Source organism: Argentina anserina, chromosome 1 (assembly GCF_933775445.1).
Source record: "Argentina anserina chromosome 1, drPotAnse1.1, whole genome shotgun sequence".
NCBI classification, from domain to species: Eukaryota; Viridiplantae; Streptophyta; class Magnoliopsida; order Rosales; family Rosaceae; genus Argentina; species Argentina anserina.
In genome coordinates, this window is record NC_065872.1 from 21352034 (window position 1) to 21371402 (window position 19369).

The 19369-nt window shown below is 50.3% G+C and overlaps 37 non-coding genes across 37 annotated transcripts; all 37 read left to right on the forward strand.

The window, feature by feature from the left end:
• The first annotated feature begins 34 nt into the window (after positions 1 to 34).
• Positions 35 to 153, forward strand: LOC126805459 (5S ribosomal RNA). Its single transcript, XR_007674125.1, has one exon. It is a non-coding gene; the product is annotated as a 5S ribosomal RNA (ribosomal RNA).
• Positions 154 to 561: 408 nt separating this feature from the next.
• Positions 562 to 680, forward strand: LOC126805445 (5S ribosomal RNA). Its single transcript, XR_007674111.1, has one exon. It is a non-coding gene; the product is annotated as a 5S ribosomal RNA (ribosomal RNA).
• Positions 681 to 1088: 408 nt separating this feature from the next.
• Positions 1089 to 1207, forward strand: LOC126805143 (5S ribosomal RNA). Its single transcript, XR_007673839.1, has one exon. It is a non-coding gene; the product is annotated as a 5S ribosomal RNA (ribosomal RNA).
• Positions 1208 to 1615: 408 nt separating this feature from the next.
• On the forward strand, positions 1616 to 1734 carry LOC126805213 (5S ribosomal RNA). The gene has a single exon (XR_007673906.1). It is a non-coding gene; the product is annotated as a 5S ribosomal RNA (ribosomal RNA).
• A 408-nt stretch (positions 1735 to 2142) lies between these two features.
• Positions 2143 to 2261, forward strand: LOC126805154 (5S ribosomal RNA). The gene has a single exon (XR_007673850.1). It is a non-coding gene; the product is annotated as a 5S ribosomal RNA (ribosomal RNA).
• Positions 2262 to 2669: 408 nt separating this feature from the next.
• Positions 2670 to 2788, forward strand: LOC126805166 (5S ribosomal RNA). The gene has a single exon (XR_007673861.1). It is a non-coding gene; the product is annotated as a 5S ribosomal RNA (ribosomal RNA).
• Positions 2789 to 3196: 408 nt separating this feature from the next.
• On the forward strand, positions 3197 to 3315 carry LOC126805178 (5S ribosomal RNA). Its single transcript, XR_007673872.1, has one exon. It is a non-coding gene; the product is annotated as a 5S ribosomal RNA (ribosomal RNA).
• Positions 3316 to 3723: 408 nt separating this feature from the next.
• On the forward strand, positions 3724 to 3842 carry LOC126805446 (5S ribosomal RNA). Its single transcript, XR_007674112.1, has one exon. It is a non-coding gene; the product is annotated as a 5S ribosomal RNA (ribosomal RNA).
• Positions 3843 to 4250: 408 nt separating this feature from the next.
• Positions 4251 to 4369, forward strand: LOC126805218 (5S ribosomal RNA). Its single transcript, XR_007673911.1, has one exon. It is a non-coding gene; the product is annotated as a 5S ribosomal RNA (ribosomal RNA).
• Positions 4370 to 4777: 408 nt separating this feature from the next.
• LOC126805447 (5S ribosomal RNA) lies at positions 4778 to 4896 on the forward strand. The gene has a single exon (XR_007674113.1). It is a non-coding gene; the product is annotated as a 5S ribosomal RNA (ribosomal RNA).
• Positions 4897 to 5304: 408 nt separating this feature from the next.
• LOC126805449 (5S ribosomal RNA) lies at positions 5305 to 5423 on the forward strand. The gene has a single exon (XR_007674115.1). It is a non-coding gene; the product is annotated as a 5S ribosomal RNA (ribosomal RNA).
• Positions 5424 to 5831: 408 nt separating this feature from the next.
• On the forward strand, positions 5832 to 5950 carry LOC126805189 (5S ribosomal RNA). Its single transcript, XR_007673883.1, has one exon. It is a non-coding gene; the product is annotated as a 5S ribosomal RNA (ribosomal RNA).
• A 408-nt stretch (positions 5951 to 6358) lies between these two features.
• LOC126805201 (5S ribosomal RNA) lies at positions 6359 to 6477 on the forward strand. Its single transcript, XR_007673894.1, has one exon. It is a non-coding gene; the product is annotated as a 5S ribosomal RNA (ribosomal RNA).
• A 408-nt stretch (positions 6478 to 6885) lies between these two features.
• LOC126805450 (5S ribosomal RNA) lies at positions 6886 to 7004 on the forward strand. Its single transcript, XR_007674116.1, has one exon. It is a non-coding gene; the product is annotated as a 5S ribosomal RNA (ribosomal RNA).
• A 408-nt stretch (positions 7005 to 7412) lies between these two features.
• LOC126805212 (5S ribosomal RNA) lies at positions 7413 to 7531 on the forward strand. Its single transcript, XR_007673905.1, has one exon. It is a non-coding gene; the product is annotated as a 5S ribosomal RNA (ribosomal RNA).
• A 408-nt stretch (positions 7532 to 7939) lies between these two features.
• Positions 7940 to 8058, forward strand: LOC126805243 (5S ribosomal RNA). Its single transcript, XR_007673935.1, has one exon. It is a non-coding gene; the product is annotated as a 5S ribosomal RNA (ribosomal RNA).
• A 408-nt stretch (positions 8059 to 8466) lies between these two features.
• Positions 8467 to 8585, forward strand: LOC126805223 (5S ribosomal RNA). Its single transcript, XR_007673916.1, has one exon. It is a non-coding gene; the product is annotated as a 5S ribosomal RNA (ribosomal RNA).
• A 408-nt stretch (positions 8586 to 8993) lies between these two features.
• LOC126805235 (5S ribosomal RNA) lies at positions 8994 to 9112 on the forward strand. The gene has a single exon (XR_007673927.1). It is a non-coding gene; the product is annotated as a 5S ribosomal RNA (ribosomal RNA).
• A 408-nt stretch (positions 9113 to 9520) lies between these two features.
• On the forward strand, positions 9521 to 9639 carry LOC126805219 (5S ribosomal RNA). Its single transcript, XR_007673912.1, has one exon. It is a non-coding gene; the product is annotated as a 5S ribosomal RNA (ribosomal RNA).
• A 408-nt stretch (positions 9640 to 10047) lies between these two features.
• Positions 10048 to 10166, forward strand: LOC126805220 (5S ribosomal RNA). The gene has a single exon (XR_007673913.1). It is a non-coding gene; the product is annotated as a 5S ribosomal RNA (ribosomal RNA).
• Positions 10167 to 10574: 408 nt separating this feature from the next.
• Positions 10575 to 10693, forward strand: LOC126805451 (5S ribosomal RNA). Its single transcript, XR_007674117.1, has one exon. It is a non-coding gene; the product is annotated as a 5S ribosomal RNA (ribosomal RNA).
• A 408-nt stretch (positions 10694 to 11101) lies between these two features.
• Positions 11102 to 11220, forward strand: LOC126805452 (5S ribosomal RNA). The gene has a single exon (XR_007674118.1). It is a non-coding gene; the product is annotated as a 5S ribosomal RNA (ribosomal RNA).
• A 408-nt stretch (positions 11221 to 11628) lies between these two features.
• LOC126805241 (5S ribosomal RNA) lies at positions 11629 to 11747 on the forward strand. The gene has a single exon (XR_007673933.1). It is a non-coding gene; the product is annotated as a 5S ribosomal RNA (ribosomal RNA).
• Positions 11748 to 12155: 408 nt separating this feature from the next.
• On the forward strand, positions 12156 to 12274 carry LOC126805247 (5S ribosomal RNA). The gene has a single exon (XR_007673938.1). It is a non-coding gene; the product is annotated as a 5S ribosomal RNA (ribosomal RNA).
• Positions 12275 to 12682: 408 nt separating this feature from the next.
• On the forward strand, positions 12683 to 12801 carry LOC126805453 (5S ribosomal RNA). Its single transcript, XR_007674119.1, has one exon. It is a non-coding gene; the product is annotated as a 5S ribosomal RNA (ribosomal RNA).
• Positions 12802 to 13209: 408 nt separating this feature from the next.
• Positions 13210 to 13328, forward strand: LOC126805259 (5S ribosomal RNA). The gene has a single exon (XR_007673950.1). It is a non-coding gene; the product is annotated as a 5S ribosomal RNA (ribosomal RNA).
• Positions 13329 to 13736: 408 nt separating this feature from the next.
• On the forward strand, positions 13737 to 13855 carry LOC126805454 (5S ribosomal RNA). Its single transcript, XR_007674120.1, has one exon. It is a non-coding gene; the product is annotated as a 5S ribosomal RNA (ribosomal RNA).
• A 408-nt stretch (positions 13856 to 14263) lies between these two features.
• On the forward strand, positions 14264 to 14382 carry LOC126805271 (5S ribosomal RNA). Its single transcript, XR_007673961.1, has one exon. It is a non-coding gene; the product is annotated as a 5S ribosomal RNA (ribosomal RNA).
• A 409-nt stretch (positions 14383 to 14791) lies between these two features.
• Positions 14792 to 14910, forward strand: LOC126805283 (5S ribosomal RNA). The gene has a single exon (XR_007673970.1). It is a non-coding gene; the product is annotated as a 5S ribosomal RNA (ribosomal RNA).
• A 408-nt stretch (positions 14911 to 15318) lies between these two features.
• Positions 15319 to 15437, forward strand: LOC126805455 (5S ribosomal RNA). Its single transcript, XR_007674121.1, has one exon. It is a non-coding gene; the product is annotated as a 5S ribosomal RNA (ribosomal RNA).
• A 408-nt stretch (positions 15438 to 15845) lies between these two features.
• On the forward strand, positions 15846 to 15964 carry LOC126805221 (5S ribosomal RNA). Its single transcript, XR_007673914.1, has one exon. It is a non-coding gene; the product is annotated as a 5S ribosomal RNA (ribosomal RNA).
• A 408-nt stretch (positions 15965 to 16372) lies between these two features.
• LOC126805456 (5S ribosomal RNA) lies at positions 16373 to 16491 on the forward strand. Its single transcript, XR_007674122.1, has one exon. It is a non-coding gene; the product is annotated as a 5S ribosomal RNA (ribosomal RNA).
• A 408-nt stretch (positions 16492 to 16899) lies between these two features.
• On the forward strand, positions 16900 to 17018 carry LOC126805457 (5S ribosomal RNA). Its single transcript, XR_007674123.1, has one exon. It is a non-coding gene; the product is annotated as a 5S ribosomal RNA (ribosomal RNA).
• Positions 17019 to 17426: 408 nt separating this feature from the next.
• On the forward strand, positions 17427 to 17545 carry LOC126805295 (5S ribosomal RNA). The gene has a single exon (XR_007673973.1). It is a non-coding gene; the product is annotated as a 5S ribosomal RNA (ribosomal RNA).
• A 408-nt stretch (positions 17546 to 17953) lies between these two features.
• On the forward strand, positions 17954 to 18072 carry LOC126805306 (5S ribosomal RNA). Its single transcript, XR_007673984.1, has one exon. It is a non-coding gene; the product is annotated as a 5S ribosomal RNA (ribosomal RNA).
• A 408-nt stretch (positions 18073 to 18480) lies between these two features.
• On the forward strand, positions 18481 to 18599 carry LOC126805458 (5S ribosomal RNA). Its single transcript, XR_007674124.1, has one exon. It is a non-coding gene; the product is annotated as a 5S ribosomal RNA (ribosomal RNA).
• A 408-nt stretch (positions 18600 to 19007) lies between these two features.
• LOC126805237 (5S ribosomal RNA) lies at positions 19008 to 19126 on the forward strand. The gene has a single exon (XR_007673929.1). It is a non-coding gene; the product is annotated as a 5S ribosomal RNA (ribosomal RNA).
• The last annotated feature ends 243 nt before the right edge of the window (positions 19127 to 19369 follow it).

Genomic DNA, 19369 nt, shown 5'->3' on the forward strand with positions numbered 1-19369 from the left:
ATGGTTAAAGTAGATTCATTGTGCATAACCTTGCGGGTGCGATCATACCAGCAATAATGCACCGGATCCCATCAGAACTCCGAAGTTAAGCTTGCTTGGGCGAGAGTAGTACTAGGATGGGTGACCTCCTGGGAAGGTCTCGTGTTGCACCCCTCTTTTTTTATTTTCTCTCCGATTTCCGATGTTAGACTTTAGTATTATTTTTCATATACTTTTTAGATATTTAGTCTACCGCATTCGTTTCGACTTGAAGGCGTTGCTACAGCCAGAGAGGTCCGGGGGTGGAGCGAAATCGGGGAGCAACAGTAAAACCCGTAGTGCGGGTTTCGCCTTGGTAGAGGGGCGATCGGGGCGTTGTTCGGCCAGTGGAATGGTTTTTGCGGTTAATATTGTTAAATCATCTCGCGTCCCGGCCTAGGCTCTTTTATGAGTGCGGCGGAAGCGGGGGAGATGCGGCGGAGAAGCCGGCGGGTGGTAAAAGATCTATAATTCCGTGCGTGTGGAACACCTTATGGAGCCGGGCGAACATGGTTAAAGTAGATTCATTGTGCATAACCTTGCGGGTGCGATCATACCAGCAATAATGCACCGGATCCCATCAGAACTCCGAAGTTAAGCTTGCTTGGGCGAGAGTAGTACTAGGATGGGTGACCTCCTGGGAAGGCCTCGTGTTGCACCCCTTTTTTTTTATTTTCTCTCCGATTTCCGATGTTAGACTTTAGTATTATTTTTCATATACTTTTTAGATATTTAGTCTACCGCATTCGTTTCGACTTGAAGGCGTTGCTACAGCCAGAGAGGTCCGGGGGTGGAGCGAAATCGGGCGGCAACAGTAAAACCCGTAGTGCGGGTTTCGCCTTGGTAGAGGGGCGATCGGGGCGTTGTTCGGCCAGTGGAATGGTTTTTGCGGTTAATATTGTTAAATCATCTCGCGTCCCGGCCTAGGCTCTTTTATGAGTGCGGCGGAAGCGGGGGAGATGCGGCGGAGAAGCCGGCGGGTGGTAAAAGATCTATAATTCCGTGCGTGTGGCACACCTTATGGAGCCGGGCGAACATGGTTAAAGTAGATTCATTGTGCATAACCTTGCGGGTGCGATCATACCAGCAATAATGCACCGGATCCCATCAGAACTCCGAAGTTAAGCTTGCTTGGGCGAGAGTAGTACTAGGATGGGTGACCTCCTGGGAAGGTCTCGTGTTGCACCCCTCTCTTTTTATTTTCTCTCCGATTTCCGATGTTAGACTTTAGTATTATTTTTCATATACTTTTTAGATATTTAGTCTACCGCATTCGTTTCGACTTGAAGGCGTTGCTACAGCCAGAGAGGTCCGGGGGTGGAGCGAAATCGGGGGGCAACAGTAAAACCCGTAGTGCGGGTTTCGCCTTGGTAGAGGGGCGATCGGGGCGTTGTTCGGCCAGTGGAATGGTTTTTGCGGTTAATATTGTTAAATCATCTCGCGTCCCGGCCTAGGCTCTTTTATGAGTGCGGCGGAAGCGGGGGAGATGCGGCGGAGAAGCCGGCGGGTGGTAAAAGATCTATAATTCCGTGCGTGTGGAACACCTTATGGAGCCGGGCGAACATGGTTAAAGTAGATTCATTGTGCATAACCTTGCGGGTGCGATCATACCAGCAATAATGCACCGGATCCCATCAGAACTCCGAAGTTAAGTTTGCTTGGGCGAGAGTAGTACTAGGATGGGTGACCTCCTGGGAAGGCCTCGTGTTGCACCCCTTTTTTTTTATTTTCTCTCCGATTTCCGATGTTAGACTTTAGTATTATTTTTCATATACTTTTTAGATATTTAGTCTACCGCATTCGTTTCGACTTGAAGGCGTTGCTACAGCCAGAGAGGTCCGGGGGTGGAGCGAAATCGGGCGGCAACAGTAAAACCCGTAGTGCGGGTTTCGCCTTGGTAGAGGGGCGATCGGGGCGTTGTTCGGCCAGTGGAATGGTTTTTGCGGTTAATATTGTTAAATCATCTCGCGTCCCGGCCTAGGCTCTTTTATGAGTGCGGCGGAAGCGGGGGAGATGCGGCGGAGAAGCCGGCGGGTGGTAAAAGATCTATAATTCCGTGCGTGTGGAACACCTTATGGAGCCGGGCGAACATGGTTAAAGTAGATTCATTGTGCATAACCTTGCGGGTGCGATCATACCAGCAATAATGCACCGGATCCCATCAGAACTCCGAAGTTAAGCTTGCTTGGGCGAGAGTAGTACTAGGATGGGTGACCTCCTGGGAAGGTCTCGTGTTGCACCCCTCTTTTTTTATTTTCTCTCCGATTTCCGATGTTAGACTTTAGTATTATTTTTCATATACTTTTTAGATATTTAGTCTACCGCATTCGTTTCGACTTGAAGGCGTTGCTACAGCCAGAGAGGTCCGGGGGTGGAGCGAAATCGGGCGGCAACAGTAAAACCCGTAGTGCGGGTTTCGCCTTGGTAGAGGGGCGATCGGGGCGTTGTTCGGCCAGTGGAATGGTTTTTGCGGTTAATATTGTTAAATCATCTCGCGTCCCGGCCTAGGCTCTTTTATGAGTGCGGCGGAAGCGGGGGAGATGCGGCGGAGAAGCCGGCGGGTGGTAAAAGATCTATAATTCCGTGCGTGTGGCACACCTTATGGAGCCGGGCGAACATGGTTAAAGTAGATTCATTGTGCATAACCTTGCGGGTGCGATCATACCAGCAATAATGCACCGGATCCCATCAGAACTCCGAAGTTAAGCTTGCTTGGGCGAGAGTAGTACTAGGATGGGTGACCTCCTGGGAAGGTCTCGTGTTGCACCCCTCTTTTTTTATTTTCTCTCCGATTTCCGATGTTAGACTTTAGTATTATTTTTCATATACTTTTTAGATATTTAGTCTACCGCATTCGTTTCGACTTGAAGGCGTTGCTACAGCCAGAGAGGTCCGGGGGTGGAGCGAAATCGGGCGGCAACAGTAAAACCCGTAGTGCGGGTTTCGCCTTGGTAGAGGGGCGATCGGGGCGTTGTTCGGCCAGTGGAATGGTTTTTGCGGTTAATATTGTTAAATCATCTCGCGTCCCGGCCTAGGCTCTTTTATGAGTGCGGCGGAAGCGGGGGAGATGCGGCGGAGAAGCCGGCGGGTGGTAAAAGATCTATAATTCCGTGCGTGTGGAACACCTTATGGAGCCGGGCGAACATGGTTAAAGTAGATTCATTGTGCATAACCTTGCGGGTGCGATCATACCAGCAATAATGCACCGGATCCCATCAGAACTCCGAAGTTAAGCTTGCTTGGGCGAGAGTAGTACTAGGATGGGTGACCTCCTGGGAAGGTCTCGTGTTGCACCCCTCTTTTTTTATTTTCTCTCCGATTTCCGATGTTAGACTTTAGTATTATTTTTCATATACTTTTTAGATATTTAGTCTACCGCATTCGTTTCGACTTGAAGGCGTTGCTACAGCCAGAGAGGTCCGGGGGTGGAGCGAAATCGGGCGGCAACAGTAAAACCCGTAGTGCGGGTTTCGCCTTGGTAGAGGGGCGATCGGGGCGTTGTTCGGCCAGTGGAATGGTTTTTGCGGTTAATATTGTTAAATCATCTCGCGTCCCGGCCTAGGCTCTTTTATGAGTGCGGCGGAAGCGGGGGAGATGCGGCGGAGAAGCCGGCGGGTGGTAAAAGATCTATAATTCCGTGCGTGTGGAACACCTTATGGAGCCGGGCGAACATGGTTAAAGTAGATTCATTGTGCATAACCTTGCGGGTGCGATCATACCAGCAATAATGCACCGGATCCCATCAGAACTCCGAAGTTAAGCTTGCTTGGGCGAGAGTAGTACTAGGATGGGTGACCTCCTGGGAAGGCCTCGTGTTGCACCCCTCTTTTTTTATTTTCTCTCCGATTTCCGATGTTAGACTTTATTATTATTTTTCATATACTTTTTAGATATTTAGTCTACCGCATTCGTTTCGACTTGAAGGCGTTGCTACAGCCAGAGAGGTCCGGGGGTGGAGCGAAATCGGGCGGCAACAGTAAAACCCGTAGTGCGGGTTTCGCCTTGGTAGAGGGGCGATCGGGGCGTTGTTCGGCCAGTGGAATGGTTTTTGCGGTTAATATTGTTAAATCATCTCGCGTCCCGGCCTAGGCTCTTTTATGAGTGCGGCGGAAGCGGGGGAGATGCGGCGGAGAAGCCGGCGGGTGGTAAAAGATCTATAATTCCGTGCGTGTGGCACACCTTATGGAGCCGGGCGAACATGGTTAAAGTAGATTCATTGTGCATAACCTTGCGGGTGCGATCATACCAGCAATAATGCACCGGATCCCATCAGAACTCCGAAGTTAAGCTTGCTTGGGCGAGAGTAGTACTAGGATGGGTGACCTCCTGGGAAGGTCTCGTTTTGCACCCCTCTTTTTTTATTTTCTCTCCGATTTCCGATGTTAGACTTTAGTATTATTTTTCATATACTTTTTAGATATTTAGTCTACCGCATTCGTTTCGACTTGAAGGCGTTGCTACAGCCAGAGAGGTCCGGGGGTGGAGCGAAATCGGGCGGCAACAGTAAAACCCGTAGTGCGGGTTTCGCCTTGGTAGAGGGGCGATCGGGGCGTTGTTCGGCCAGTGGAATGGTTTTTGCGGTTAATATTGTTAAATCATCTCGCGTCCCGGCCTAGGCTCTTATATGAGTGCGGCGGAAGCGGGGGAGATGCGGCGGAGAAGCCGGCGGGTGGTAAAAGATCTATAATTCCGTGCGTGTGGAACACCTTATGGAGCCGGGCGAACATGGTTAAAGTAGATTCATTGTGCATAACCTTGCGGGTGCGATCATACCAGCAATAATGCACCGGATCCCATCAGAACTCCGAAGTTAAGCTTGCTTGGGCGAGAGTAGTACTAGGATGGGTGACCTCCTGGGAAGGCCTCGTGTTGCACCCCTCTTTTTTTATTTTCTCTCCGATTTCCGATGTTAGACTTTAGTATTATTTTTCATATACTTTTTAGATATTTAATCTACCGCATTCGTTTCGACTTGAAGGCGTTGCTACAGCCAGAGAGGTCCGGGGGTGGAGCGAAATCGGGCGGCAACAGTAAAACCCGTAGTGCGGGTTTCGCCTTGGTAGAGGGGCGATCGGGGCGTTGTTCGGCCAGTGGAATGGTTTTTGCGGTTAATATTGTTAAATCATCTCGCGTCCCGGCCTAGGCTCTTTTATGAGTGCGGCGGAAGCGGGGGAGATGCGGCGGAGAAGCCGGCGGGTGGTAAAAGATCTATAATTCCGTGCGTGTGGAACACCTTATGGAGCCGGGCGAACATGGTTAAAGTAGATTCATTGTGCATAACCTTGCGGGTGCGATCATACCAGCAATAATGCACCGGATCCCATCAGAACTCCGAAGTTAAGCTTGCTTGGGCGAGAGTAGTACTAGGATGGGTGACCTCCTGGGAAGGCCTCGTGTTGCACCCCTCTTTTTTTATTTTCTCTCCGATTTTCGATGTTAGACTTTAGTTTTATTTTTCATATACTTTTTAGATATTTAGTCTACCGCATTCGTTTCGACTTGAAGGCGTTGCTACAGCCAGAGAGGTCCGGGGGTGGAGCGAAATCGGGCGGCAACAGTAAAACCCGTAGTGCGGGTTTCGCCTTGGTAGAGGGGCGATCGGGGCGTTGTTCGGCCAGTGGAATGGTTTTTGCGGTTAATATTGTTAAATCATCTCGCGTCCCGGCCTAGGCTCTTTTATGAGTGCGGCGGAAGCGGGGGAGATGCGGCGGAGAAGCCGGCGGGTGGTAAAAGATCTATAATTCCGTGCGTGTGGCACACCTTATGGAGCCGGGCGAACATGGTTAAAGTAGATTCATTGTGCATAACCTTGCGGGTGCGATCATACCAGCAATAATGCACCGGATCCCATCAGAACTCCGAAGTTAAGCTTGCTTGGGCGAGAGTAGTACTAGGATGGGTGACCTCCTGGGAAGGTCTCGTGTTGCACCCCTCTTTTTTTATTTTCTCTCCGATTTCCGATGTTAGACTTTAGTATTATTTTTCATATACTTTTTAGATATTTAGTCTACCGCATTCGTTTCGACTTGAAGGCGTTGCTACAGCCAGAGAGGTCCGGGGGTGGAGCGAAATCGGGCGGCAACAGTAAAACCCGTAGTGCGGGTTTCGCCTTGGTAGAGGGGCGATCGGGGCGTTGTTCGGCCAGTGGAATGGTTTTTGCAGTTAATATTGTTAAATCATCTCGCGTCCCGGCCTAGGCTCTTTTATGAGTGCGGCGGAAGCGGGGGAGATGCGGCGGAGAAGCCGGCGGGTGGTAAAAGATCTATAATTCCGTGCGTGTGGCACACCTTATGGAGCCGGGCGAACATGGTTAAAGTAGATTCATTGTGCATAACCTTGCGGGTGCGATCATACCAGCAATAATGCACCGGATCCCATCAGAACTCCGAAGTTAAGCTTGCTTGGGCGAGAGTAGTACTAGGATGGGTGACCTCCTGGGAAGGTCTCGTGTTGCACCCCTCTTTTTTTATTTTCTCTCCGATTTCCGATGTTAGACTTTAGTATTATTTTTCATATACTTTTTAGATATTTAGTCTACCGCATTCGTTTCGACTTGAAGGCGTTGCTACAGCCAGAGAGGTCCGGGGGTGGAGCGAAATCGGGCGGCAACAGTAAAACCCGTAGTGCGGGTTTCGCCTTGGTAGAGGGGCGATCGGGGCGTTGTTCGGCCAGTGGAATGGTTTTTGCGGTTAATATTGTTAAATCATCTCGCGTCCCGGCCTAGGCTCTTTTATGAGTGCGGCGGAAGCGGGGGAGATGCGGCGGAGAAGCCGGCGGGTGGTAAAAGATCTATAATTCCGTGCGTGTGGAACACCTTATGGAGCCGGGCGAACATGGTTAAAGTAGATTCATTGTGCATAACCTTGCGGGTGCGATCATACCAGCAATAATGCACCGGATCCCATCAGAACTCCGAAGTTAAGCTTGCTTGGGCGAGAGTAGTACTAGGATGGGTGACCTCCTGGGAAGGCCTCGTGTTGCACCCCTCTTTTTTTATTTTCTCTCCGATTTCCGATGTTAGACTTTAGTATTATTTTTCATATACTTTTTAGATATTTAGTCTACCGCATTCGTTTCGACTTGAAGGCGTTGCTACAGCCAGAGAGGTCCGGGGGTGGAGCGAAATCGGGCGGCAACAGTAAAACCCGTAGTGCGGGTTTCGCCTTGGTAGAGGGGCGATCGGGGCGTTGTTCGGCCAGTGGAATGGTTTTTGCGGTTAATATTGTTAAATCATCTCGCGTCCCGGCCTAGGCTCTTTTATGAGTGCGGCGGAAGCGGGGGAGATGCGGCGGAGAAGCCGGCGGGTGGTAAAAGATCTATAATTCCGTGCGTGTGGCACACCTTATGGAGCCGGGCGAACATGGTTAAAGTAGATTCATTGTGCATAACCTTGCGGGTGCGATCATACCAGCAATAATGCACCGGATCCCATCAGAACTCCGAAGTTAAGCTTGCTTGGGCGAGAGTAGTACTAGGATGGGTGACCTCCTGGGAAGGTCTCGTGTTGCACCCCTCTTTTTTTATTTTCTCTCCGATTTCCGATGTTAGACTTTAGTATTATTTTTCATATACTTTTTAGATATTTAGTCTACCGCATTCGTTTCGACTTGAAGGCGTTGCTACAGCCAGAGAGGTCCGGGGGTGGAGCGAAATCGGGCGGCAACAGTAAAACCCGTAGTGCGGGTTTCGCCTTGGTAGAGGGGCGATCGGGGCGTTGTTCGGCCAGTGGAATGGTTTTTGCGGTTAATATTGTTAAATCATCTCGCGTCCCGGCCTAGGCTCTTTTATGAGTGCGGCGGAAGCGGGGGAGATGCGGCGGAGAAGCCGGCGGGTGGTAAAAGATCTATAATTCCGTGCGTGTGGAACACCTTATGGAGCCGGGCGAACATGGTTAAAGTAGATTCATTGTGCATAACCTTGCGGGTGCGATCATACCAGCAATAATGCACCGGATCCCATCAGAACTCCGAAGTTAAGCTTGCTTGGGCGAGAGTAGTACTAGGATGGGTTTCCTCCTGGGAAGGTCTCGTGTTGCACCCCTCTTTTTTTATTTTCTCTCCGATTTCCGATGTTAGACTTTAGTATTATTTTTCATATACTTTTTAGATATTTAGTCTACCGCATTCGTTTCGACTTGAAGGCGTTGCTACAGCCAGAGAGGTCCGGGGGTGGAGCGAAATCGGGCGGCAACAGTAAAACCCGTAGTGCGGGTTTCGCCTTGGTAGAGGGGCGATCGGGGCGTTGTTCGGCCAGTGGAATGGTTTTTGCGGTTAATATTGTTAAATCATCTCGCGTCCCGGCCTAGGCTCTTTTATGAGTGCGGCGGAAGCGGGGGAGATGCGGCGGAGAAGCCGGCGGGTGGTAAAAGATCTATAATTCCGTGCGTGTGGCACACCTTATGGAGCCGGGCGAACATGGTTAAAGTAGATTCATTGTGCATAACCTTGCGGGTGCGATCATACCAGCAATAATGCACCGGATCCCATCAGAACTCCGAAGTTAAGCTTGCTTGGGCGAGAGTAGTACTAGGATGGGTGACCTCCTGGGAAGGTCTCGTGTTGCACCCCTCTTTTTTTATTTTCTCTCCGATTTCCGATGTTAGACTTTAGTATTATTTTTCATATACTTTTTAGATATTTAGTCTACCGCATTCGTTTCGACTTGAAGGCGTTGCTACAGCCAGAGAGGTCCGGGGGTGGAGCGAAATCGGGCGGCAACAGTAAAACCCGTAGTGCGGGTTTCGCCTTGGTAGAGGGGCGATCGGGGCGTTGTTCGGCCAGTGGAATGGTTTTTGCGGTTAATATTGTTAAATCATCTCGCGTCCCGGCCTAGGCTCTTTTATGAGTGCGGCGGAAGCGGGGGAGATGCGGCGGAGAAGCCGGCGGGTGGTAAAAGATCTATAATTCCGTGCGTGTGGAACACCTTATGGAGCCGGGCGAACATGGTTAAAGTAGATTCATTGTGCATAACCTTGCGGGTGCGATCATACCAGCAATAATGCACCGGATCCCATCAGAACTCCGAAGTTAAGCTTGCTTGGGCGAGAGTAGTACTAGGATGGGTGACCTCCTGGGAAGGTCTCGTGTTGCACCCCTCTTTTTTTATTTTCTCTCCGATTTCCGATGTTAGACTTTAGTATTATTTTTCATATACTTTTTAGATATTTAGTCTACCGCATTCGTTTCGACTTGAAGGCGTTGCTACAGCCAGAGAGGTCCGGGGGTGGAGCGAAATCGGGCGGCAACAGTAAAACCCGTAGTGCGGGTTTCGCCTTGGTAGAGGGGCGATCGGGGCGTTGTTCGGCCAGTGGAATGGTTTTTGCGGTTAATATTGTTAAATCATCTCGCGTCCCGGCCTAGGCTCTTTTATGAGTGCGGCGGAAGCGGGGGAGATGCGGCGGAGAAGCCGGCGGGTGGTAAAAGATCTATAATTCCGTGCGTGTGGCACACCTTATGGAGCCGGGCGAACATGGTTAAAGTAGATTCATTGTGCATAACCTTGCGGGTGCGATCATACCAGCAATAATGCACCGGATCCCATCAGAACTCCGAAGTTAAGCTTGCTTGGGCGAGAGTAGTACTAGGATGGGTGACCTCCTGGGAAGGTCTCGTTTTGCACCCCTCTTTTTTTATTTTCTCTCCGATTTCCGATGTTAGACTTTAGTATTATTTTTCATATACTTTTTAGATATTTAGTCTACCGCATTCGTTTCGACTTGAAGGCGTTGCTACAGCCAGAGAGGTCCGGGGGTGGAGCGAAATCGGGCGGCAACAGTAAAACCCGTAGTGCGGGTTTCGCCTTGGTAGAGGGGCGATCGGGGCGTTGTTCGGCCAGTGGAATGGTTTTTGCGGTTAATATTGTTAAATCATCTCGCGTCCCGGCCTAGGCTCTTTTATGAGTGCGGCGGAAGCGGGGGAGATGCGGCGGAGAAGCCGGCGGGTGGTAAAAGATCTATAATTCCGTGCGTGTGGCACACCTTATGGAGCCGGGCGAACATGGTTAAAGTAGATTCATTGTGCATAACCTTGCGGGTGCGATCATACCAGCAATAATGCACCGGATCCCATCAGAACTCCGAAGTTAAGCTTGCTTGGGCGAGAGTAGTACTAGGATGGGTGACCTCCTGGGAAGGTCTCGTTTTGCACCCCTCTTTTTTTATTTTCTCTCCGATTTCCGATGTTAGACTTTAGTATTATTTTTCATATACTTTTTAGATATTTAGTCTACCGCATTCGTTTCGACTTGAAGGCGTTGCTACAGCCAGAGAGGTCCGGGGGTGGAGCGAAATCGGGCGGCAACAGTAAAACCCGTAGTGCGGGTTTCGCCTTGGTAGAGGGGCGATCGGGGCGTTGTTCGGCCAGTGGAATGGTTTTTGCGGTTAATATTGTTAAATCATCTCGCGTCCCGGCCTAGGCTCTTTTATGAGTGCGGCGGAAGCGGGGGAGATGCGGCGGAGAAGCCGGCGGGTGGTAAAAGATCTATAATTCCGTGCGTGTGGAACACCTTATGGAGCCGGGCGAACATGGTTAAAGTAGATTCATTGTGCATAACCTTGCGGGTGCGATCATACCAGCAATAATGCACCGGATCCCATCAGAACTCCGAAGTTAAGCTTGCTTGGGCGAGAGTAGTACTAGGATGGGTGACCTCCTGGGAAGGCCTCGTGTTGCACCCCTCTTTTTTTATTTTCTCTCCGATTTCCGATGTTAGACTTTAGTATTATTTTTCATATACTTTTTAGATATTTAGTCTACCGCATTCGTTTCGACTTGAAGGCGTTGCTACAGCCAGAGAGGTCCGGGGGTGGAGCGAAATCGGGCGGCAACAGTAAAACCCGTAGTGCGGGTTTCGCCTTGGTAGAGGGGCGATCGGGGCGTTGTTCGGCCAGTGGAATGGTTTTTGCGGTTAATATTGTTAAATCATCTCGCGTCCCGGCCTAGGCTCTTTTATGAGTGCGGCGGAAGCGGGGGAGATGCGGCGGAGAAGCCGGCGGGTGGTAAAAGATCTATAATTCCGTGCGTGTGGAACACCTTATGGAGCCGGGCGAACATGGTTAAAGTACATTCATTGTGCATAACCTTGCGGGTGCGATCATACCAGCAATAATGCACCGGATCCCATCAGAACTCCGAAGTTAAGCTTGCTTGGGCGAGAGTAGTACTAGGATGGGTGACCTCCTGGGAAGGCCTCGTGTTGCACCCCTCTTTTTTTATTTTCTCTCCGATTTCCGATGTTAGACTTTAGTTTTATTTTTCATATACTTTTTAGATATTTAGTCTACCGCATTCGTTTCGACTTGAAGGCGTTGCTACAGCCAGAGAGGTCCGGGGGTGGAGCGAAATCGGGCGGCAACAGTAAAACCCGTAGTGCGGGTTTCGCCTTGGTAGAGGGGCGATCGGGGCGTTGTTCGGCCAGTGGAATGGTTTTTGCGGTTAATATTGTTAAATTATCTCGCGTCCCGGCCTAGGCTCTTTTATGAGTGCGGCGGAAGCGGGGGAGATGCGGCGGAGAAGCCGGCGGGTGGTAAAAGATCTATAATTCCGTGCGTGTGGCACACCTTATGGAGCCGGGCGAACATGGTTAAAGTAGATTCATTGTGCATAACCTTGCGGGTGCGATCATACCAGCAATAATGCACAGGATCCCATCAGAACTCCGAAGTTAAGCTTGCTTGGGCGAGAGTAGTACTAGGATGGGTGACCTCCTGGGAAGGTCTCGTGTTGCACCCCTCTTTTTTTATTTTCTCTCCGATTTCCGATGTTAGACTTTAGTATTATTTTTCATATACTTTTTAGATATTTAGTCTACCGCATTCGTTTCGACTTGAAGGCGTTGCTACAGCCAGAGAGGTCCGGGGGTGGAGCGAAATCGGGCGGCAACAGTAAAACCCGTAGTGCGGGTTTCGCCTTGGTAGAGGGGCGATCGGGGCGTTGTTCGGCCAGTGGAATGGTTTTTGCGGTTAATATTGTTAAATCATCTCGCGTCCCGGCCTAGGCTCTTTTATGAGTGCGGCGGAAGCGGGGGAGATGCGGCGGAGAAGCCGGCGGGTGGTAAAAGATCTATAATTCCGTGCGTGTGGAACACCTTATGGAGCCGGGCGAACATGGTTAAAGTAGATTCATTGTGCATAACCTTGCGGGTGCGATCATACCAGCAATAATGCACCGGATCCCATCAGAACTCCGAAGTTAAGCTTGCTTGGGCGAGAGTAGTACTAGGATGGGTGACCTCCTGGGAAGGTCTCGTGTTGCACCCCTCTTTTTTTATTTTCTCTCCGATTTCCGATGTTAGACTTTAGTATTATTTTTCATATACTTTTTAGATATTTAGTCTACCGCATTCGTTTCGACTTGAAGGCGTTGCTACAGCCAGAGAGGTCCGGGGGTGGAGCGAAATCGGGCGGCAACAGTAAAACCCGTAGTGCGGGTTTCGCCTTGGTAGAGGGGCGATCGGGGCGTTGTTCGGCCAGTGGAATGGTTTTTGCGGTTAATATTGTTAAATCATCTCGCGTCCCGGCCTAGGCTCTTTTATGAGTGCGGCGGAAGCGGGGGAGATGCGGCGGAGAAGCCGGCGGGTGGTAAAAGATCTATAATTCCGTGCGTGTGGAACACCTTATGGAGCCGGGCGAACATGGTTAAAGTAGATTCATTGTGCATAACCTTGCGGGTGCGATCATACCAGCAATAATGCACCGGATCCCATCAGAACTCCGAAGTTAAGCTTGCTTGGGCGAGAGTAGTACTAGGATGGGTGACCTCCTGGGAAGGCCTCGTGTTGCACCCCTCTTTTTTTATTTTCTCTCCGATTTCCGATGTTAGACTTTAGTATTATTTTTCATATACTTTTTAGATATTTAGTCTACCGCATTCGTTTCGACTTGAAGGCGTTGCTACAGCCAGAGAGGTCCGGGGGTGGAGCGAAATCGGGCGGCAACAGTAAAACCCGTAGTGCGGGTTTCGCCTTGGTAGAGGGGCGATCGGGGCGTTGTTCGGCCAGTGGAATGGTTTTTGCGGTTAATATTGTTAAATCATCTCGCGTCCCGGCCTAGGCTCTTTTATGAGTGCGGCGGAAGCGGGGGAGATGCGGCGGAGAAGCCGGCGGGTGGTAAAAGATCTATAATTCCGTGCGTGTGGCACACCTTATGGAGCCGGGCGAACATGGTTAAAGTAGATTCATTGTGCATAACCTTGCGGGTGCGATCATACCAGCAATAATGCACCGGATCCCATCAGAACTCCGAAGTTAAGCTTGCTTGGGCGAGAGTAGTACTAGGATGGGTGACCTCCTGGGAAGGTCTCGTGTTGCACCCCTCTTTTTTTATTTTCTCTCCGATTTCCGATGTTAGACTTTAGTATTATTTTTCATATACTTTTTAGATATTTAGTCTACCGCATTCGTTTCGACTTGAAGGCGTTGCTACAGCCAGAGAGGTCCGGGGGTGGAGCGAAATCGGGCGGCAACAGTAAAACCCGTAGTGCGGGTTTCGCCTTGGTAGAGGGGCGATCGGGGCGTTGTTCGGCCAGTGGAATGGTTTTTGCGGTTAATATTGTTAAATCATCTCGCGTCCCGGCCTAGGCTCTTTTATGAGTGCGGCGGAAGCGGGGGAGATGCGGCGGAGAAGCCGGCGGGTGGTAAAAGATCTATAATTCCGTGCGTGTGGAACACCTTATGGAGCCGGGCGAACATGGTTAAAGTAGATTCATTGTGCATAACCTTGCGGGTGCGATCATACCAGCAATAATGCACCGGATCCCATCAGAACTCCGAAGTTAAGCTTGCTTGGGCGAGAGTAGTACTAGGATGGGTGACCTCCTGGGAAGGCCTCGTGTTGCACCCCTTTTTTTTTATTTTCTCTCCGATTTCCGATGTTAGACTTTAGTATTATTTTTCATATACTTTTTAGATATTTAGTCTACCGCATTCGTTTCGACTTGAAGGCGTTGCTACAGCCAGAGAGGTCCGGGGGTGGAGCGAAATCGGGCGGCAACAGTAAAACCCGTAGTGCGGGTTTCGCCTTGGTAGAGGGGCGATCGGGGCGTTGTTCGGCCAGTGGAATGGTTTTTGCGGTTAATATTGTTAAATCATCTCGCGTCCCGGCCTAGGCTCTTTTATGAGTGCGGCGGAAGCGGGGGAGATGCGGCGGAGAAGCCGGCGGGTGGTAAAAGATCTATAATTCCGTGCGTGTGGCACACCTTATGGAGCCGGGCGAACATGGTTAAAGTAGATTCATTGTGCATAACCTTGCGGGTGCGATCATACCAGCAATAATGCACCGGATCCCATCAGAACTCCGAAGTTAAGCTTGCTTGGGCGAGAGTAGTACTAGGATGGGTGACCTCCTGGGAAGGTCTCGTGTTGCACCCCTCTTTTTTTATTTTCTCTCCGATTTCCGATGTTAGACTTTAGTATTATTTTTCATATACTTTTTAGATATTTAGTCTACCGCATTCGTTTCGACTTGAAGGCGTTGCTACAGCCAGAGAGGTCCGGGGGTGGAGCGAAATCGGGCGGCAACAGTAAAACCCGTAGTGCGGGTTTCGCCTTGGTAGAGGGGCGATCGGGGCGTTGTTCGGCCAGTGGAATGGTTTTTGCGGTTAATATTGTTAAATCATCTCGCGTCCCGGCCTAGGCTCTTTTATGAGTGCGGCGGGACGCGGGGGAGATGCGGCGGAGAAGCCGGCGGGTGGTAAAAGATCTATAATTCCGTGCGTGTGGAACACCTTATGGAGCCGGGCGAACATGGTTAAAGTAGATTCATTGTGCATAACCTTGCGGGTGCGATCATACCAGCAATAATGCACCGGATCCCATCAGAACTCCGAAGTTAAGCTTGCTTGGGCGAGAGTAGTACTAGGATGGGTGACCTCCTGGGAAGGTCTCGTGTTGCACCCCTCTTTTTTTATTTTCTCTCCGATTTCCGATGTTAGACTTTAGTATTATTTTTCATATACTTTTTAGATATTTAGTCTACCGCATTCGTTTCGACTTGAAGGCGTTGCTACAGCCAGAGAGGTCCGGGGGTGGAGCGAAATCGGGCGGCAACAGTAAAACCCGTAGTGCGGGTTTCGCCTTGGTAGAGGGGCGATCGGGGCGTTGTTCGGCCAGTGGAATGGTTTTTGCGGTTAATATTGTTAAATCATCTCGCGTCCCGGCCTAGGCTCTTTTATGAGTGCGGCGGAAGCGGGGGAGATGCGGCGGAGAAGCCGGCGGGTGGTAAAAGATCTATAATTCCGTGCGTGTGGAACACCTTATGGAGCCGGGCGAACATGGTTAAAGTAGATTCATTGTGCATAACCTTGCGGGTGCGATCATACCAGCAATAATGCACCGGATCCCATCAGAACTCCGAAGTTAAGCTTGCTTGGGCGAGAGTAGTACTAGGATGGGTGACCTCCTGGGAAGGCCTCGTGTTGCACCCCTCTTTTTTTATTTTCTCTCCGATTTCCGATGTTAGACTTTATTATTATTTTTCATATACTTTTTAGATATTTAGTCTACCGCATTCGTTTCGACTTGAAGGCGTTGCTACAGCCAGAGAGGTCCGGGGGTGGAGCGAAATCGGGCGGCAACAGTAAAACCCGTAGTGCGGGTTTCGCCTTGGTAGAGGGGCGATCGGGGCGTTGTTCGGCCAGTGGAATGGTTTTTGCGGTTAATATTGTTAAATCATCTCGCGTCCCGGCCTAGGCTCTTTTATGAGTGCGGCGGAAGCGGGGGAGATGCGGCGGAGAAGCCGGCGGGTGGTAAAAGATCTATAATTCCGTGCGTGTGGCACACCTTATGGAGCCGGGCGAACATGGTTAAAGTAGATTCATTGTGCATAACCTTGCGGGTGCGATCATACCAGCAATAATGCACCGGATCCCATCAGAACTCCGAAGTTAAGCTTGCTTGGGCGAGAGTAGTACTAGGATGGGTGACCTCCTGGGAAGGTCTCGTTTTGCACCCCTCTTTTTTTATTTTCTCTCCGATTTCCGATGTTAGACTTTAGTATTATTTTTCATATACTTTTTAGATATTTAGTCTACCGCATTCGTTTCGACTTGAAGGCGTTGCTACAGCCAGAGAGGTCCGGGGGTGGAGCGAAATCGGGCGGCAACAGTAAAACCCGTAGTGCGGGTTTCGCCTTGGTAGAGGGGCGATCGGGGCGTTGTTCGGCCAGTGGAATGGTTTTTGCGGTTAATATTGTTAAATCATCTCGCGTCCCGGCCTAGGCTCTTTTATGAGTGCGGCGGAAGCGGGGGAGATGCGGCGGAGAAGCCGGCGGGTGGTAAAAGATCTATAATTCCGTGCGTGTGGAACACCTTATGGAGCCGGGCGAACATGGTTAAAGTAGATTCATTGTGCATAACCTTGCGGGTGCGATCATACCAGCAATAATGCACCGGATCCCATCAGAACTCCGAAGTTAAGCTTGCTTGGGCGAGAGTAGTACTAGGATGGGTGACCTCCTGGGAAGGCCTCGTGTTGCACCCCTCTTTTTTTATTTTCTCTCCGATTTCCGATGTTAGACTTTAGTATTATTTTTCATATACTTTTTAGATATTTAGTCTACCGCATTCGTTTCGACTTGAAGGCGTTGCTACAGCCAGAGAGGTCCGGGGGTGGAGCGAAATCGGGCGGCAACAGTAAAACCCGTAGTGCGGGTTTCGCCTTGGTAGAGGGGCGATCGGGGCGTTGTTCGGCCAGTGGAATGGTTTTTGCGGTTAATATTGTTAAATCATCTCGCGTCCCGGCCTAGGCTCTTTTATGAGTGCGGCGGAAGCGGGGGAGATGCGGCGGAGAAGCCGGCGGGTGGTAAAAGATCTATAATTCCGTGCGTGTGGAACACCTTATGGAGCCGGGCGAACATGGTTAAAGTAGATTCATTGTGCATAACCTTGCGGGTGCGATCATACCAGCAATAATGCACCGGATCCCATCAGAACTCCGAAGTTAAGCTTGCTTGGGCGAGAGTAGTACTAGGATGGGTGACCTCCTGGGAAGGCCTCGTGTTGCACCCCTCTTTTTTTATTTTCTCTCCGATTTCCGATGTTAGACTTTAGTTTTATTTTTCATATACTTTTTAGATATTTAGTCTACCGCATTCGTTTCGACTTGAAGGCGTTGCTACAGCCAGAGAGGTCCGGGGGTGGAGCGAAATCGGGCGGCAACAGTAAAACCCGTAGTGCGGGTTTCGCCTTGGTAGAGGGGCGATCGGGGCGTTGTTCGGCCAGTGGAATGGTTTTTGCGGTTAATATTGTTAAATCATCTCGCGTCCCGGCCTAGGCTCTTTTATGAGTGCGGCGGAAGCGGGGGAGATGCGGCGGAGAAGCCGGCGGGTGGTAAAAGATCTATAATTCCGTGCGTGTGGCACACCTTATGGAGCCGGGCGAACATGGTTAAAGTAGATTCATTGTGCATAACCTTGCGGGTGCGATCATACCAGCAATAATGCACCGGATCCCATCAGAACTCCGAAGTTAAGCTTGCTTGGGCGAGAGTAGTACTAGGATGGGTGACCTCCTGGGAAGGTCTCGTGTTGCACCCCTCTTTTTTTATTTTCTCTCCGATTTCCGATGTTAGACTTTAGTATTATTTTTCATATACTTTTTAGATATTTAGTCTACCGCATTCGTTTCGACTTGAAGGCGTTGCTACAGCCAGAGAGGTCCGGGGGTGGAGCGAAATCGGGCGGCAACAGTAAAACCCGTAGTGCGGGTTTCGCCTTGGTAGAGGGGCGATCGGGGCGTTGTTCGGCCAGTGGAATGGTTTTTGCGGTTAATATTGTTAAATCATCTCGCGTCCCGGCCTAGGCTCTTTTATGAGTGCGGCGGAAGCGGGGGAGATGCGGCGGAGAAGCCGGCGGGTGGTAAAAGATCTATAATTCCGTGCGTGTGGAACACCTTATGGAGCCGGGCGAACATGGTTAAAGTAGATTCATTGTGCATAACCTTGCGGGTGCGATCATACCAGCAATAATGCACCGGATCCCATCAGAACTCCGAAGTTAAGCTTGCTTGGGCGAGAGTAGTACTAGGATGGGTGACCTCCTGGGAAGGTCTCGTGTTGCACCCCTCTTTTTTTATTTTCTCTCCGATTTCCGATGTTAGACTTTAGTATTATTTTTCATATACTTTTTAGATATTTAGTCTACCGCATTCGTTTCGACTTGAAGGCGTTGCTACAGCCAGAGAGGTCCGGGGGTGGAGCGAAATCGGGCGGCAACAGTAAAACCCGTAGTGCGGGTTTCGCCTTGGTAGAGGGGCGATCGGGGCGTTGTTCGGCCAGTGGAATGGTTTTTGCGGTTAATATTGTTAAATCATCTCGCGTCCCGGCCTAGGCTCTTTTATGAGTGCGGCGGAAGCGGGGGAGATGCGGCGGAGAAGCCGGCGGGTGGTAAAAGATCTATAATTCCGTGCGTGTGGAACACCTTATGGAGCCGGGCGAACATGGTTAAAGTAGATTCATTGTGCATAACCTTGCGGGTGCGATCATACCAGCAATAATGCACCGGATCCCATCAGAACTCCGAAGTTAAGCTTGCTTGGGCGAGAGTAGTACTAGGATGGGTGACCTCCTGGGAAGGCCTCGTGTTGCACCCCTCTTTTTTTATTTTCTCTCCGATTTCCGATGTTAGACTTTAGTATTATTTTTCATATACTTTTTAGATATTTAGTCTACCGCATTCGTTTCGACTTGAAGGCGTTGCTACAGCCAGAGAGGTCCGGGGGTGGAGCGAAATCGGGCGGCAACAGTAAAACCCGTAGTGCGGGTTTCGCCTTGGTAGAGGGGCGATCGGGGCGTTGTTCGGCCAGTGGAATGGTTTTTGCGGTTAATATTGTTAAATCATCTCGCGTCCCGGCCTAGGCTCTTTTATGAGTGCGGCGGAAGCGGGGGAGATGCGGCGGAGAAGCCGGCGGGTGGTAAAAGATCTATAATTCCGTGCGTGTGGCACACCTTATGGAGCCGGGCGAACATGGTTAAAGTAGATTCATTGTGCATAACCTTGCAGGTGCGATCATACCAGCAATAATGCACCGGATCCCATCAGAACTCCGAAGTTAAGCTTGCTTGGGCGAGAGTAGTACTAGGATGGGTGACCTCTTGGGAAGGTCTCGTGTTGCACCCCTCTTTTTTTATTTTCTCTCCGATTTCCGATGTTAGACTTTAGTATTATTTTTCATATACTTTTTAGATATTTAGTCTACCGCATTCGTTTCGACTTGAAGGCGTTGCTACAGCCAGAGAGGTCCGGGGGTGGAGCGAAATCGGGCGGCAACAGTAAAACCCGTAGTGCGGGTTTCGCCTTGGTAGAGGGGCGATCGGGGCGTTGTTCGGCCAGTGGAATGGTTTTTGCGGTTAATATTGTTAA